Consider the following 14411-nt stretch of genomic DNA (forward strand, 5'->3'; position numbering starts at 1 on the left):
CACACTAAAGTGAGTTAAATGCCCTTTTGTACTGCTTTAATGGCATTGCTGTTTGCACGAGTTTGCAAATTTGGTGGCATATTGTGCGTTAATTCTAGCTACTGTAGCAAATTCAGCAGCATAATGTGCCTGAAATGACTTTGGGGCGCAGCAAACTCAAACACCTCCAAGGAGTTTTAGTTTGCTACCTTACAGCCGTGGAGGGAATCACCGGGCTCTAGGCGGCTCAGGAGCTGTGCAGACAGCCCCAGCAGGCAGCCCGGCAGCAGCCCAGGAAGGCAGGCTGCACTGAAGGGGGAAAAAAAAAAGTGTCGAGCCTGATCTTTTTTTTTTTTTCCTTCCCTGGAGCCTGCCTGCCTGTCTGAGTTGCATGGGGGCCCGGTGCTTCCCTCTGCGGCTGTGGTGCCCCTGGGACCACCCAAGCCAGGTGCCTGCGACCGGGTGCTGCCTGGGGAGGGGCCGCCACTGCCACGGAGGGAAGCACCAACCCCCACTAACCTCCCGCAGCTCAGGGACCGCTTGACCCACTGGTAGCTCACTCTCCCCTCCCCATCGCTGGAGAGCCAGGTAAGGACATGGGTGTACACGACACGAGGGTTTACTTCACCCTATATTGAGTGGTGTTTTTAAAAAAAACACTGCTTCAATTTAAACCCCCTGTGTCATCTACAAATGCCCTTTGACCTCTTTTTCGAGCTTCTACACCGGACCAGTTCTTGTGGTTACTCACCCACTTATGATTTGAGGATTTGTCATTGCTCCTGATGTCAGTAGCTGTCTGGGTTCTGTTGTAGCAGTCCTGGTTTTAACACTTGCTCCACCCTGAAATCCCACTTCAAAAAGTTGTTTAAAAACATATTCCAACTTGAAGATGCCTGTATTAATAACACTTTTTTGTTGTTGTTTCCCCAAGTCCTTTGTAATTCAGCTGAGGTCAGGGTATTTTTTGGTTAGCAAGAAACTGTTATTTCACACCCAAGTGTTTTTGTCAGGATGGGGGTGTTTTCATGCAATTACAATAATTACTTCAGCAGTAAGCAAGGCCTTCATTCAATCCAGAGGCCTGCTGCTTGGCGTATGCCTCACTGCAGGAGCAGTGCTGTGGCAGAGCTCACAGAGTCATCTTCTAGTTTAGTTTTCTCCTTTAAATGGTGTCCAGTCTCTGGCTGACCAGCAAGAATTTTGTTACTATTTTTGAAATATTTTTATAGCCAGCTTCCTCTTTTTTGCTTATGTGCCTCTTCTGGATTCTCCAATTCCTCTCAAACCAGGACAGGGAATGCACTCGCACACTTGTGTGTTTCCTCAGATTGTTGTTGGGCTTTTTCTTTTGGTTGGTTTTCAATCTTGACGAGTAACTCCTCTCTTTTCTCTCCCCTACCAATTCTTTCGTTCCTCTCTTGCACTTCTTCCTAGGCGGAACTGCATGTGACTTGGCTGGAGGCCACCTGTATCTAGGGTGGCCATCATAGAGGACAGTCTGGTTGTCCTCTGTCCTCTATGGATATGAAACCTGACGCCTTTTCTCTTGAAGAGAAAAATAGAGGACATAAAGGAGTCAGGTTTTGTATCCACAGAGGACAGAGTAGCAGAAAACCAGGATGTCCTCTATGATGGCCACCCTACCTGTATCTCTCCCCAACTGCAGAGTGGATATAGGAATCAGTCCATCCCTTGTCTTTTTACTTTTTTCACTTGAAATAACTGAGAGGTCATTCTCTCCCTCAGCTCCCTTCAGAGCTGAATATGCAGCCTTCATTTGTCTTCACAGGAAAGTCAACCTGAAGTCTTTTCTACCTCGACTTCTCCTCAATGTAACTGGGCTAGTGCCCAGGCAGAGTAAACTCACACCTTGCACTGCTGCTACTTACCTGTTTTTAGGCCCCGGGAAATGAGACTGGCCCCAACTGTTATTTCTTGTCAATGCAAGGGATTTGTGTGGGTGCAGCAACATCAGACTGAGTAGGGTGTATGCGCAGATCTGCCTCATCCAGAATGGGATCCAAAGAGGAACCAGTACCACTATGTGTAGGTTCTGCAGGTAGGTGGATTCTGCTCCTGGTGTGCTCATGAACTTCTGCGTGGTTGTAGTGTAAAGAAGGATAAATGTGGTGTTTCTAGGTGCTGACATCTTGTTATGGCACTTCCACAGCCAGATGTTGTTGGGGGGTGGGGGGGTGTTGTAGTGTAGTGCTGAAGTACCTTAAAGAGGCTGTCAGAATACACAGCACAGAACTATAGTAGGTGGCATCTTGCCTGGCATACTGGGTTCTTCAAACCAGGGTCTTCAAGTAATAAGAACCTGAACTGCTGCAGCATGCATTGAAGAAGCCAAACTCGTCACCTCCAGACTGTGCTCAGGGAAGGGATGTATTGTAGTACCCTCTCCAGTGGGTTACCAAACCACAGTTATGTAAAGCAGAGAGGCCTAAAGCCAATTGAAAGTGAAGCACATACATTTCTATGGTGAGGCCATGTCCTGCTTTTGAGATTTCTGCCCAGCAGATGCTTGCAGGAGGCATATTAGATGAACAGCAAGCATGAAAGGAGACTACCAGGTAGATTTCACACACGTTTCCTGAGAAACATCCAGATAGCAAGTCTGCTGCATTCTAGGCCTGCTGTGCGCATGATCTTTCTCTATAGCTGCGTTAATAATACTTTGTCTGAATCTTTCAGAGAGGATCTCAAAACACTTGGCAAGGGCTAGTAAGGTACAAAAGTGGAAACTGAGGCCCAGGGGAGGTAAGCGATTTGCCCAAGGTGACAAAGCATAAAAGTGGCAGAGAGTGGCATTTAATGCATAATGCCCTTATACATTAAACAGAGCTGTCACTTCTCAGCAGCACTGGGAGTTTTTGCTAGAGTGAGTCCAAATTGTTTGAAGGGAAATCCTCAGCTTGTGCAAACTAACATAGTTCCATTACCCTCTGTGTGGGGCCTCCAAGATGAGGTAGGTTTGCACACAGCTTTGGGGTACAAGCCACATTCTCTCCTATTGCTGCTGTGTGATGAGACTGGAAAAATTCAGATCAGCAATTATTCCCATGTGCCCTCATCATTCAGGCTCATAGATGCCAGTTGTGTTCATGTATAACTGGAATCTTACATGCTGTGGGATTGGCTTGGCTTTTGGCCCTTTACCTCTTCCCCACCCCTCCTTCCAAGTATCTGGTGTGGGGTTGGTTGCATCTGGAGGGGAGGAATCAGAAAGTGAGAGCTTAAATGTGGGATCAAAGCAAACCTCCCAAGCAAATCCTGTGGCTGACTAAACTGAGACTTGTTGTAAGTATTAAGTCCCTGCCTATGATATTGTAAGAGTAAATTGGAGGGTGAGGGAAAGGCTGTGAAATGGGTTCAACTATCCAAACACCTTTTCAAAGGAGAAATGGTGGAGTAATTGCAAAGGGGAAAATGACCCCTGCTTAGCTCTCCCTGCCTGCTATGTGTCAGATCAGAGGCTGTCACAGTGTGCCAGGCCCCACTAATCTGTTAGGAGGAAGCAGGGAGCAGTGGGGAATGAGAAAGGAGGGACACGTGCTGTGGTAGGAACCAGCATGTGCTTAAAGTGAGGAAGTTGGCAGATAAAAGGGAAGCTGGCATTTGTAGTGGAAATTAGTTCATTAGCAGCTTGCATGTAGGTTTTAGGGAGACTATTATGGACGGAAAGAAGTTGGTATAATGAGCCTATATTTATTTAAATGCTTAATTATTTATTTTTAAAATGCCCCACAGTTTGGGAGGAGTTCAGAGTTCATGAAAACCAGGATTTCACTGAAGCATCAGAAAAGTATTTACCTTGATATCCAGCACAAACTAGGCTCAGAGCGCATAGGTATCTATTGGCCTTCCCCTATGCAGCATCCAGCTTTGCTTTCCTATGCCTAAGGTCCTGCTGATACCCCTAGGCTGTGACCTGCAGTGTCCCCTGTTAGTTTAGGCTTGACCCCATCACAGCTCTGCTCATGCACTCAAGTCCTCTGGGCAGTATTGTGACTGAAGTAGATGGCTTAGTTTTTCACACGATTAGGCAACTGATGACTGAGTATGGGCAAAAAAGATGTGAACTTTGGCAAACCAGAATGCAGTGGTCTGAAAGACCACTGTTGACTAAAAAGGGTAGGACCTCTACAAACAGTGGCTCCTCTACAGTTCAGCATGTTGCTTCAGTATTGACTCTCAGGTCTAGTATTGAATAACCCTTCACTGCCGCACCCTGATATTCCTGTGTGGTTTCCTATCCTCATAGTTTGAGAGACCAGATAAGACCCCTGCAGCTCACACTGGGCTGACTGCATGGAGACCTGCTTGATGCTCTCTGCAGTTTCTCAAACTGCTTTTGCAGATGTCATTGGTTTTTGGCATTGGGAGCCAACTCCGTTCTCTGGGCCTGCATTTCCCAGCCCTGAACCACAGACTGAGGGTGGAGGGCCGATCTCTGAGAAATATGCCCAGATTTGTACCAGGTTTTGACAAGGCTTATCTGCTTTGCACAGATTGTTTGTCCATATGAAACAATTCCCCATCTCGCCCACATTAACATTTCCTGATGAGCCAGTGTGTTAATTTCGTACTCCACGGTTCTCTGCTCACGGGCATCTGCTGGCAAAACGGCTGCCTTCCCTTCTGTTAAACAACCGCATTTTATGGGACCCTCAGCTCTCATTCTGGGCTGTTTGGTTAGTGAATCTTCCTCTTCCTCCTAGTCAGGGTGGCATGTTCTTCCCCCTCCTCCAATTTGATCAAAAACAGAGTCTTTTTGTACTGTTTCTTTAATGAAATAAAACATACTAACCTAATCAAGACATAAAAAGATTTCTTAAAGCAGCTTCTTGGCCCTTCATCAAGTAGCATCCCTATTCTGACTGATAAACTCAAGGAGAAGCTGCCCTTTTAAGTCTCCACAGAAGACTAAATACCAAACCAAGGCATGATACTGCAAGGCCATGATAAGAGGGGACTAAATCATGAATGCTGATTGCATAGGAGGACTGAAGAGAAAGGAAGCCAGGCAGGGTAGCAGCAGTGATGCCCATTGTGCAGCTTGTGTACACACATCCTCTCCATCAAGATGGAAGCAAATATCTAAGAACAGGCACAGCTTATGATGATCTGCATTCGAATAGCTGGGATGTGTGGAGCATGGAGAGGGAAACAGCAAAGGAAGAGAGTGTTTTTCTTTTAAAGTCAGTCATAGCACTTTGTCTGGCATTACCTACCACAGACAAAGCTTGTGAAGGTTTCTGATTGTTACAGGGCACTTTTCTATTTGTCACCTCTAAGCATAAGAAGAGGATCTGTCCGGTTAGGCCCCAAAGATAGTTTTTATTTCAGTAAGTATAATGCTCCCTCCCAAGATGCTTTAGTCTTTCATTCTAAATTTGAAAGGCAAATGTTATTTAAAGTATTGTCTCTACGCAATCTAAATATTGCAGTATTTAGAACCAGCAAGTGACATTGACTTAGTGCTGCCAACCCAAAAGCATATGAATTGGGCTCTACTGCAATCTTGCTGTTGTCTTAAAAATCATGAGATTAAAAACTCAAAACCGCTTGACCACTCAGGGCCTGAGCTCTCAAGTTACTTTTCAAGCTTTTCTGTGCAACAGTAAGATCTAGAAACATACTCTTTTTATATTTATTTAATTATTTATTCAGTTTGTTTTTTCTCTTATTTTAAAATAAGAGGTGAGATTCTCAATTGCTTGATTCCCATAACTGAGGCATTAAGAACCCTCCCCCCCCCAAATATCATGAGATTTCCAATAAAATCACAGGAGTTGGCAACAATGATGAGTAGGAACAGCACTGTGATGCCATGGTGATGGTTGCTATTGAAAAAATGAAGCTAGATAAATCCAAATGAGAGTCTGCCTTTATTGGCTGGGCTGAGTGACTGTGCAAAGTGTACAGCTTAAGAGTTGAAAGGTAAATTAGATTTTTTTAGTGTTAAGAATATACATTGTTTTTGGTTACATTTATCCAGAGGGATTTGTCTGGGTCTTTCCACACATCCCCAAAAAGTCAAGGGTCCACGGCTGGTACCTATAATTTGTCTGTGCTCTCAGGGGGCTATTTTGGGTAGAGGAAGAAGAAACTATCCACTAATCGCCTCTTGGGGATTCCTGTGACTAGGAGGTCTAAAGAGTCAAGGATTTCCCTAAGCCGCATGGTCCACTGGACTAGCATGGATAAGGTACACATGTCAGTAATGTGGCTGGCATCACACCCATCGCGTTTGACTCACCAGTCTGAATGACCTGGGTACCCATTTACAGCTAGATTGACTGAGAGCAACCTTCAAACTCCTGCCTCTGCTGTACTAAGTCACACGAACTGCTCTGTTACCATCCCCTACCACAATTAGGGAGTAGTGGGAGAGGTACTCTCAGCTCTTAGATCTCTCTCCCCAACAAGATGTAGGCCCAGGGTTATAATGTAGAAGGATCAGCTGTGAAGGATGAGGCTGATGTTTCATGCTCAGATGATCCTTAGCTGGTCTCAGGGGGACTGTAGTGGGCAGCAGCTACTCAGTCTAGTCCTGGCTAGCGGCAGAGGTGTGCCAGGGGCTGTAAGACAACTGTATGGGGCAGTGGGAAGCAGCATCCCCTACCTCCGCTCTCCCACCCCTACCCCATGGTGAAACGGCAGATTCAGACATTTCCATTGGAAATTGCATATTCTGTGTCAGAAAGCTCAGACTCCTGTTCCTAATCCCCAACCTCTAGCTCTGAGGGTCATATTTTAGTGCCACAAGAGACCACAGGATGGGAACCTCTGATCTGATCAATCACTCTGTCTAGCTACTGTATTTTGACTGTGCTTATTACATCAGTAATGAAGCATCAAGCTTATGCAGACCCATTTTTATGATCTTTAACGTCCCTTAATTATATGGTAGGCAGCAGTTCAGTGACTTGGTAACTTGTTCCTATTTGGATCAATTGGTCAAATCAGCTTTTTCCATGCATGGTCGTGCAGCTGACGCCTGTTCTGTCTGGGCAATGACAGTTGTTCTGCGATACTTTTGTATAAAAGCTGCTATCACATTACACAGCGTGTAGGATGTATCAGTGCATCTTACTGGAGTGGTGTTGCTTCTTATTAGCATTCAGTGGTGTGAATCTGAACTGTTGAAGCTATTGCATGTTGGGAGTTGCTGGGGTTTATTTTACACATTGCAATGACTTCACTGGAATTGTTGGGAGGCGAAAGCTTAAGGAAAGCGCCAGTTCTCTCTCTGCAGACGTGTTGGTGCTGTGCCGTAAGTGACTTTCCCTGCACTCTTCAACAGATCAGGCTAGCTCAGATGTATGGACCCAAAGATAGGGTAGGTCACCGCTTTAACATATCCTAATGAAGATAATTTGCTTGGCCCTGACAACAAGTCATCAAGTGAGACAGTCCCTCCACCTCCACCCCCCATCCCGGAGAATCCCTGTAGGATGTGGCTAATAAATCAGCTCCGAAAACAACTGCTGCACTCCATCCTTAAGCCACTGGATGGTGTGTGATCCTGCAAGTGGGAGGTGCCAAGAGTCAGCTCTGCTGGCTGGCACTGTCAGCACTCAGCTGACATTAAAACAAACACCCTTTCTACAAAGGGCAGGCTGAGCACTTGGTATTTGCAATGAAAACTTCTGGCCAGATCACATGAATCACCCAGGGCTACTGTGCTGTGCCCCACCTGTTCAGAACAGGCCTGCTGGGAGGAGAGCCTTTTGCCCCACTTATTCCTCAGAGGAGCTCTGCTGATGCGGTGCTGCTCCTGTCTTGATAATTCTTGATTTTCTTCCCAAAAAACCCTCTTCCCCTAAATTTCCAGTATGTTAGCATGTAAAATGCACATAGACACTGTCTGACATGCTTCAGAGTTGAACCGAACACAAAATGGTGCTCGTCTCCCTTGTGTTTGCGGGACCATTCTCCTAGCCTTGCTGTGAGGACCCCATCTTGCTAAGGGGAAACTGAGGCAGAGCACCATACACAGCGGTTAAAATCATAAGGGGAAATCACGTAGCTGAGCTGAGATGAAAAGCCCAGGTCAGCAGACTTGCAGAGCTCCTCTGTACAGCGTCTGAGCACGCACAGGCACACTGTGCAGGTCTCAGGGCATTTTAAAGAAATCTTCTAGATGAGGAAACTGGAGCCCAGGGAGGTGAAGCTAATGTCTAAGGTCACTCAGTGTCTCATGCACACTGGTGAGGGACGTGGCTCTGAGGGGCCAGCACAATGCAAATGATAGCGCAGCTCTGACGAGTCTCCCAGGGTGACATCCTCGCACCTTCTCTGGCTTCTTTCCACCACATAAAAATATCTGAGAGCTTTAAATGGTTTCCTCCCTGCCCCAGTTTCACCCAGGAGAACATTTCTCTGCAGGGCTAACTTGGACTGGGCCCCAGGGCTGTCAAAATTACACTTAAGGTCTATCTGAATTTTGGAGCAAGACCGGATGTGAAGGGACCGGAGGCAGTTTAAAGGCACGATATTGCCTTTTAAGCCTAGTTGGCCAGTTCTGGGTTGCACCTGCTAGGCTCCTTGCCCACTCTTGGCTCGGTGTAAGGCCTAGGGTGGCGTGTTGAGGAACCAGCCTCCTCCCTGGTTCTTTTTGGCTAGGACCTGGCTGTGATGCCTTCAGACCATCATGTGCTCTTGTCTTGTGTATTTTCTCTTGCTTAAAGCTGTTCTTGCCATGCACAGGAATTTTAGTTTTGATTTAAGACAAACAGCAAAACAAGAAGGAGCAAAAGAGAAAAGGCCCAGTGGGCGTTATACAAAGTTGGTAGGGTTTGATTACAGCTTGATTATTACCCAGAGCCTAAGAACAAATGTTTGTGAAAGATCCTGGCGTAGGCATTTGAGGAAGTCCTGCTGCTGGGGGGGGGAGCTATTCATCTTTGAAACTGCTTTGTTTTTTTTTCTCCTGTCAAATTTAGAAATGGGCCTCAATCAAAAGCCCTGATCCAACCCCACCTTCAAGCTTTAAAAGATCAAGAGCTTACAGGTTTCAGGCCAGGCTCCCCTCTAGCTCCAGTGATAGAATAAGCATTCAGCGCACCTCCCTATTGGCATTGCTGCTTGTTCACAGTCGGGGCATGCATTGACTCCATTTCATATGTTTATGTTTATCTACATTTGCATTTACATTTTCAAATGCCCAAGGGAGCCACATAGGACTCCAGCATAATGGAAGTTTTGGTCTCCTCACAGCATCTCAGTTCCTGGATAGTAGAAATCCCCATATTCCCCCCTGATCTCATGTTATTTCAACTCCATTAATGGCTTCCCAAGCCTGAAATAATCCATGAAAAGCACGTGTACAAATACTAAGATATTTGGGTTTCAGTCATCTGGGCTTTTGCACTAGTCCTGTGCACAGCCTTGCTTCTTCCCTGGGTTCTTACTGCTAAAACAAAGCCCATGGTGTTAGTCTCATAGTGAAAAGCCAAGGCATCCTCTCCCTGATCTATAAGCCATTACACACTAAAAGAGACCAGAATCCAAGACATAAAATCACGAGCTAGAAACATAAGGCATGTGTGTGTGCCGCTAGCTGAAGTATCTGAGGCTCTGAATGCCATATCCCGTAGGTAATGGAATACTCCTCAGCATAATTAGTGATTACAGCTTTGTGAGTCTATAACAGATGATGTGGCTATGCATGATTTATGCAGCATGGCGATGGCTTTGTATGAGGCTGGCATGTGAAGTTGGTTGCTCTTTATGTGCTTTGGTAGCACAAGGCAGGAGTTTAAAGGCAGGAGTTATTCATATCCTGGCTGTGCTGCTAATTCCACTGCTACAGGTATATGCAGAGCCACTTGTTCATTAATATGCCTTTCAGAGAAAGCACAAAGCCTGTCCTTAGAAGGACAGACACTGAGACAAGAGAACCAGGGTGGCCTGTATGGTCCGCGCTGCTCATCCAGGAGATGAACGACATGCCCATGTAATGATCACCATAAGCACTTCCTGCACAGTTTACTGATGGGAGGAAACTGGGCCTGGCATTTCCCACAATGCCTCATCTCTTCTTTCCAGGAGGAAGGGATGTTTGGTGTGTGTTGAGTGGCTCTTCTCACTGAATTGATTTAAGGGAACCATGGGAAATGTAGAAAGCAGTTGATCCTCATCTATACCAAGGCTACTTTGCAATGCTGTAGTCATGTAAAGGAGCCCGTAAGTGGATGGGCCAAGTAGGGGAATATATGAGGATCACACTTAAAAAGTTCTCCTGTGCTGTGAGTGAAGCTACATAAGTGCAGGATAAAATTGCTTCTTTAAGCCTGCTGGGCTTCGGCCTCTTCTTCTAGTGTTCCTAAGTATGTTGCATGTCTAACATCTGCCTTGCACAGGGAGTATCAGCAATTGCAAGTATCTGCAGAGAAAATCTTATCCAGGCAAATTTCTGCGCTCCCTTCCACAAAGAAAATTCCTTTATTGGGGATCACAGTTTGGCCTGGTGATCCTGCCCAAGCCACTGAAACAGGGCTATAATGGTCAGACCTATTCTACTCCATCTGGATAATGCTCAGTTTCCCAGGGAAGTGATGGAAGCCACAGTACTGGAGAGATTCGAAACTGGGCAACCCTAGTGTACATGCAGCAGAGAGAAAACATGGGTGATCAGCCATGCCCTTTGCCTCTCTAACATCTGTGAGTCTATGGACCGTCTCTTTCTTTAGGTGATGGCCCACTTCATGAGTTTTATTAGATAGTAAGTCTGGGAATAGGTTGTCAAAAGCAATTAGATGACTGGCAGAAGCTGACTTGGAAGAGCTGCAGACATGTAATGAAGACAATGGAAGTCCAAAGGAGTTTCTCTCAGTTCATCCCAGAAGGCAAGGTTTGACTTATCCCATATATGAACCATATACTTTTTTTAACTTGTGAGTGAAGAAGGTGCTTATAAAAATGAGGGGGCAATAGCCCTGGATTAAGCTAGGTATTGTCTAGGAGTCCTACCTTTCCCAACAAGGCTATATCAACGCTCCCTGCTTCTCAGTGTTTGGAGCAGTCCCCTTGTAATTGCAGCACTTGATGATGTTTTTTAATCATGTCCCAAAGCACACACCAGCACTGGGTGATGGGAGTGGCCTGAAAATCTAAACTGATAGATAATGCAGAACAGATGGCACCCCTCGGTCCAGGGCCTGACCAGTGTCTTGTTGGAGGGTCCTGCTGATGGACTGTCATATAGACAAAGAGTGAAGATGATGAGGCTCAATGCAACTCATTTTGACTTATGTTGGAGAAGGGTGGTGCATGGGAGCCTTGGCTGGCACTGATGTGGCAGATGAGGCTCTACAGTTTCCTTGAGTGCCTTTCACTGAGGGCGTCTGTCTGTAAGGGGGCAGGGAACAGCAAAACTAAAGTATCAGGCATAAGAGGAGAATACGCTTCATTGTGTGCTGCCAGCGTGTGCCCTTCCAGAGGAACATCGTGGATCAGATCGCATCTCTGCGACTCCTTCTTCCTGCTCCACCCCCTGCCACTCACCGGACTCGGCAGGTTCTTCTCCCTGTACAGGCTCTGTAACGACCTCGTCTCACTCTTTTCTCTGCCTCAGCCAGGACCCAGAGCGCCACGCTGTCTTCTCTGGGTGGCAGTGGGGTCACTGTAACAAGAATGAAGTTGGCCATCTCACCATACAGCCCATTAGCCCTTCCAGTAAGCAGACTGGAGCTGAGGCAGGGCAGTGAGTGAGCTCCTTTTGAGTGCCTGGGTGCAAAAAGCAGGTAGTCTGGTTACTTGAAGACAGCTGGGTAGAGTCAGCGGCCTTTACTGGTACTGAGCCCAATACTGCAAGGTGCTTTGTACTAACAACTCCTGTTGATTTCACTGGGCATGGAGAGGGCTCAGCACCTGTGGGGACTGGACTCACTGTCTGAACAATATCTTCCATACCAATCCATAACAAAGATGCTACTGCTTAACACTTGGGAAGGGGCAGGTGATGGCTATTAAGTGGGTGGGACAGCAACTTGTGGGCATTGGGAAGAAGCTGGAAAACCTTTGTTTTCTTTGATTGTGCTCTTCCCTGGCTCTAAGACTTCCCTATTTTTCCCAGTGAGGGAATGTATTTTCCATCTCTTCCCTCTGGTTTTCTGTAGTTTATGTGATGATTTACTGGATACATTACCACACACCATTTCCCTCGCATTGCAGCTTGGAGACCTTTCAATGGCCTTCTCCTTCACACTCCTCATGCACGAATTTTACACTCAAGCAACCAGGGCTAGTCAGGATTGTGCTGGAGGTGCTAGCAAGCTGGAGGGTGGAGGTCTCCTGGTGGTGCTGTGCCTGTGGTTTCTGCATGCCGACTTAATTCCTTCAGTTATTGTTTTTGTCTGTGAACGCCACTTAAAAATAAACCCAGATCTGCTCAAGATTTGGCATTTCACTCCCACAAGCTGGGAGCTGACGCATGCCTAGAGGAGCCTTGGAATTTAGGAATCTGGGATGTGGGAGGAAGGACTTTAGTAGGCAAGTAAACCTGATTTTAATTTTTAGAGCTTCCAAATGCCTTCTGAGCCACAGTACACCTGGAAGGCTGCTTTGTGAAGCATCAGTAACAGAACTAGTGTTTGAAGGACAATGAAAAATGATATGGAGATGGGATGCATGCGGCTAACTGCTGCAGAGTGGATGGTTGGTTTAGCGTGACCTTTGGCACCAGGTTTCCTAGTTTTACTGATGATGCCATCTGAACCAAGCAAGAATTCAGCACCAGCTCCCAAGCATATTATGGTAAAGGTAGAACTAGAGCTGAACTCTCCGGATCGGATCCACAACCAGGCCCTAGTCAGGGAGCAAGGGGACAAAGTTTGTACCTCCTCTCTTCTGGGTCTGTAGGGTTGAGTCCTGGTCCTGGTCCAGATTTGGAGTATTTTTAGGGCGAGTCACCTTTCCTACTGCAGCATATGTCTGAGTACCTGAGCAGGCTGCTGTTTAACTAGCACAGATTCGAAGAGCAGTAAAAACAGGGTGGCACGCACTTCAGCAGGGGCTACCCGCTCAGAGAAGTACTTGGAGTGCCGTGGGAGTCAGGCGTTGGAGCCAGGGGAGTTGCTGAGATGTGATCTGATCCACAGTGTTCTTCTGGCAGGACACACGCTGGCAGCACACAATAGGGCGCATTCTCCTCTTGACGCTGTGTGCTGTAATGACTGATACTTTAGTGTTGCAGTTCCCTGCCTCCTCATGGACTAAAGCTTTCTGGTACAGACGTCCAAATTCTGCTAGATTAAAGCAAACTTGTGCTACAGTCACTCCTCTTAGGTGCTGTACAATCATAGCTGCACCTGTGTTTGTAATGGCCACTGTGGCCCCTGATCTTTGATGCCGCACCTTCTTCTGCTCCCCCTGAAGAGCACACACCAACTGCTGAAACTTCCTTAGCCTGACGACGGGTTTTTGAACCCGAAAGCTTGCTTAATAACTATTCTCCAACTATTTGGGTTGGTCTAATAAAAGATATCAAACTCACCCAAGGAACCTTGTCTGCCTATGTCCTTAGACCAACACGGCTACAACCTAAACCCCCTGTCAGTGGCATTCCCTGGATGGGGGTCATGTCTGTTCTGGGAGCTCTCTGCATCAGCTCACTTATGCCAATGTGGCTACAGCTCAGCACTGAGCAAAGGACTGGGATAAAATCCTGGCTCTGTTGAAGGTAATGGTAAAACTCCCAATGATTACATTGGGCCAGGACAGAAGAATGGTAGGAGTGACTTCACAGAGGCTGTTACTTCAGACAAAATGGTTTCCATCTTGGGTCATCATCTGGGATACAGTTTGGGACTTCCAGCATGGGCATCTACTACTTGGGCTAAGGGCCCGGCTCTGTTAGTGCTCATCTTCTGTGGGGACCAGCCACCCCAAAGAGACATGTGGCCAGGCAGTTGCCTAGATGGTTATCTTGCGTTATGTCCCTTCATTTTCACACTGTCTTTCTCAAAGAGGTATGGTTTTACTCTACTCTTCTTACTTTTTGCAAGCAACTCCACATACGCACACTACTTCTGGCAAATGGCCAATGCATACAGTACCTTGCCTGAAAACCCTGAGTGTTTTCAGCTTTATTTGAACTGTCAGGGGCCTGCTTTGTATGGTGTATCTCTGCTGCACACACTGCATTGAAGCTCCCTGTTGGAAATAAGTCACTCTCTCTATGGAACAAAAGCAAAATCTATCTCAGATGAGATCATCTCCTTGGGACAGAGCAAACAGTTAATCTCCTCACTGCTTAACCATTGTGTCAACAAAATGAGCTGACCCGTTACATGAAATGAATGTCACTTTGGCAATGTGACCTTTCACCTTTTATTACCCAAATGAATGCAAAGTTGTTAGAGCTGAAGCCTCCATCTCCTGTAGCATGTACAGTTGGGGGGATATTAAAGGCATTC

This window comes from Alligator mississippiensis, chromosome 9 (assembly GCF_030867095.1).
Source record: "Alligator mississippiensis isolate rAllMis1 chromosome 9, rAllMis1, whole genome shotgun sequence".
NCBI classification, from domain to species: domain Eukaryota; kingdom Metazoa; phylum Chordata; order Crocodylia; family Alligatoridae; genus Alligator; species Alligator mississippiensis.